This window comes from Oryzias melastigma, linkage group LG7 (assembly GCF_002922805.2).
Source record: "Oryzias melastigma strain HK-1 linkage group LG7, ASM292280v2, whole genome shotgun sequence".
Taxonomy (NCBI): domain Eukaryota; kingdom Metazoa; phylum Chordata; class Actinopteri; order Beloniformes; family Adrianichthyidae; genus Oryzias; species Oryzias melastigma.
Genome location: NC_050518.1, coordinates 31,669,962 through 31,673,654, shown reverse-complemented (window position 1 = coordinate 31,673,654; position 3,693 = coordinate 31,669,962). Strand labels below are relative to the sequence as shown.

The 3,693-nt window shown below is 45.4% G+C and overlaps 2 protein-coding genes across 6 annotated transcripts in view; both read left to right on the top strand.

Annotated features, from left to right (window-relative positions):
- LOC112140035 (paired box protein Pax-7) overlaps positions 1-3,693 on the top strand; it is a 629,290-nt gene that overhangs the window by 551,575 nt on the left and 74,022 nt on the right. The window lies entirely within an intron of this gene.
- Positions 1,352-3,693, top strand: part of gpr173 (G protein-coupled receptor 173) — a 15,958-nt gene continuing 13,616 nt past the window's right edge. Inside the window, exon 1 of the mRNA XM_024262938.2 lies at positions 1,352-1,960. The gene's annotated coding sequence lies outside the window, so the exon portion shown is untranslated. The remainder of the gene's footprint in view (positions 1,961-3,693) is intronic.

The following is a 3,693-nucleotide window of genomic DNA, read 5'->3' as shown; positions in this document are numbered from 1 at the left end:
AATAAGTAAAAATACAGCAATAATAGCTAAACCTTTGGCAACACCCCTAAGTGAAAGTGTTCAAATCCGTCTGTTTTTTCAAGGCCAGTCTTTGACATACTGTATAAAGGAATCCTATAACACTTTATAACAAACACGAGACACACAAGAGCGCTGTCTTCAAGCAGAAACATTTCCACTCGGAGTCCCGTTATTCACAAAAGGAGTCCTTAGTGTCTCACTGGGGCAGCAAATGGAGATTCTACGGTGGTGAGAGTACAAATCTTGAATGTGCAAAAACTCTTTAATGACACAGTTAGAAACATTTCTAATAGTGCGTACCGAGAGTTAAACATTTTTTACCATTAAATACTTCTGAAGATTTTACAACCTTCATGGCTGCACTGAAGAAAATCTGTTGAACTAACGTGAAAATAATATGTGCAGCAGTTGCACAAAATTAAATGATGTTTACCGAAAACTAAGCTAGCTGTGTTTCCATTACACATATGCCCCAAACTTGATCAAAATCCTACGAATTTAAAAAGAAATCAGTTTCGCAATGACACGGTTTCCATTAGATCATAATTATGCAAATAAGCACAAACCAACTCATGCAATAAGTCATTAAAACACAGCGAAGGATGAAAGCAAGTTTTTTTATTATTCTTTTTTATTTTTTAATAATAAGAAGAAGAAAATTATAAATATGAAGATGTCAACAAACAATAAAATCTATTATTCTTTTAACAACAGGACTTACAACAAAACATTCAAGAACATCTTTATTTTAAGATTACCTACCATGTTTTTACTTTTATTAAAATGTAAACATTTTAAGTGACCAGAAATGACTTGTTTTTAAAGGGTTAGTAATGGGGTTGTGGGTCTTTTTCGGTGTTAACTGTATTTCGCCCTGTATTTACCATTTCCAAATGTTTTGGCGTGTTTTGAGCAAGAAATATTGAAATAAAACGGCATTTTTGAGGCCAAATGTAATGTGTTGTGAGGTTAATGTGTCGTGAACCTCAGGACCACCGTGATTTGTGAATCATTTAAACACATTTTGTGTCTATCTGTGTGCACTATTGTGTATTCACAAAAATGACAAATATAAAAAATAGTGTAATGCTGTGAGTTGAGAGAGGAAAATCAAAGTGAGATGAGACACTACCTGAAAATGTTTGTGTCACAAACACAAAAATGTATTTTGAAAACAACATTTATTTTTTTCATTTGCAACTTAGAAAGTTTTGTTTTTAAAACTGAACGTTTAGAGATTTTGATCTGAAAACTGTGACTTTCGTTCTGGCAGCAGAAACATGTTGAGGTCCAGAACCTGAAACCTCAAACGTTGATTTCATTTCCTCATGAACTTTAGTCATTTTCTTGGTTTGGGAATCTCCCCGTTTGTGAGACAAAATGTTGGAGATGCTTTTGATCCCCTCTTTCGTGTCATTTGTTTGGGGTGGGGTCCTCCCTCCCCCGCAGAGGCCATGCCGCCCCTGTCCAGGGAGCGGGCTCGCATTCCTCCGGAGTTTCCTTCGCTCCGGCAGCCGCACACTGCGCCAGCTCCGTGACGCGGCGGGCGGGCGGAACCTCTCCCACCTGCCGGTCAGAACAGGACATTCCTGCTGGTGCCGGGCCGCCGGGGCCGGTACCGCCCTGCAGTTCCCGAGCAGGACTTCCGGATCCGCGCAGGCCCCCGAAGACTTGGATGACGGATCGGCGGGAGGTTCGGTTCGGCTCGGGCTGGCTGCAGCGATGCGCGGAGTTCTGCAGGAGCGGCGGTGCGCACGGGGCTGCACGCGCGCCCTGACACGCGGGCTGGCATCATGACCGCGCGCTCGCACGAGCGGATGGAGCAGAGCCCGGGGCCCGGACCGGCGGCGCTGCGGCGGACGTGATGGTTTTCTGGGGGGAGACGTGGGGGATCCGCCGGTCTGTAACCGCATCGGAGGATCTCTGCAGACTGCGGCAGGTAAGCGTGCCCCCTCCCGGCAGAGCTGCAGCGTGTTTGATTCATGTCGGGGTTTGTCACGGGGGCCCCGTTCCCCGGGGAGGGGCTGATGGGGTCCGGGCGCCGACGGAGGCCCTCCGCCGGACCGTCAGAGGCGCGGGGCGGCTGTTGCTACCCGGATCCTGACGGTGACTCTGCCCCCCACCACCAACCATCTGCCAGCTCCTCCAAGCCCCTCCCTCCAGACGCTGATGCTGTCGCTGAGGTGAAGTCCTCTGATGAGGAGGACTGACCCCCCAGCATCAGCATCTCTGAGGGTTCATCTGATTCTGTGGGAAATCTGCAGGATTTTAAGGTGAACCATCAGTCTGAGCACACAAGATGCTGCAGCCAGGATGGAGCAATGAAGGTTCTGGTTTCAGTCCGAGTCTGATGGTCACATGGAAACACTGCAGCAAACCACTCAACTCTTCCTCTCCAAATACGTGTTGATCCATTGTTTCTATTGTGAGAGTGTTCCCAGAGTCTCAGATAGGATTTAGGCAAAATAAAAAAAACAACCGTTTACTTCAATGAGTCCTATTTTCTGCAGAGCGGCAGGAATATATTAGACATTTGCTTCTGGGTTGTGGGCGGGATTGTTTATGTGGAAGTAACCCTACACTGATATCCCATCATCCCTTTGTTTATAATTCTCTCCCACTAGCTTACAACCCCAAGCTAACGTTAGCATAGCAAAAAATGGCAGGAATACCCAGCCGTACGGTTCTGATCCAGATTCCAGTTCAGACGAGGAAAACAAAGACGTTCATGGATGTGCTGTAACAAACATTAGGTTATTTAATGTAAGTCAACAAAAAACAAAAATCAGGGTAAATATTTAATGTCCCCACAGATGAATAAATAATTTTGAAATAACTAAGAGCTTTCTCAATCTTAGGTTTCACATGTACCTTTATTTAATAAATCAAACCCCAAAACGTTTTCCCCTCCCACAGAACCAGTCCACCTTAAACGTTCAAAGTCCAAAATAAACCCAAATCGCTACATGTCCGCGTCCCAAACTCCATCCAAACGAGGAAAACCCCAAGAAGTAAAATAGTCTCTCTGCTATACTAGAAAAAAAGAATAGTTTAGAGCTCCCTAAGAAAAAGAAAATGAGCAGATCTCACCCAGCGCAGGACTTGCACTGTTCGCTACGTCCAGATGCGCGCGTCGGGAAACCAGCTGATGGGCGTCCTCCGGTTTGACGTCTCTGGGCTCTGAACTGGACAAAGCTTTAATGCCGCCAAACAGGAGTGCAGATCTTTCCATGAGAAGGAAGGTTTTGTTGCTTTTTTTCTGATCGCCTTGAAGACGCGTCTCCTCCTGGCGTTTTCCGGTTTCCTTCCTCCTCCCGGCGTCCCGACACCGGCCCAATTAATAAATTTGGGAGGGGCGTGGCCATCTTCCCTCAGGTAAACGGCTCACAGCAAACAAAAATAATACATACAAAAACATTCGAAAAGACCACAACCAATTTTACAGCAGACTTCAAATGTTCACAGAAACCCGTATATTAATTTCTGTCATTCATATGCTCAGATTTAAGGCTCTTGTTATGTTTGCTTTTTTTCATTTTGCTTAACACTCAAGACACCATGTAAGGGATAATACCCGACGAAGCGTGCGTTATGAGAAATTAACGCACGACGCGGAGGCCTAAACCGTCCTCCGTGAAGTGCGTTAATTTCTCATAATGCACTCTTCGGAGG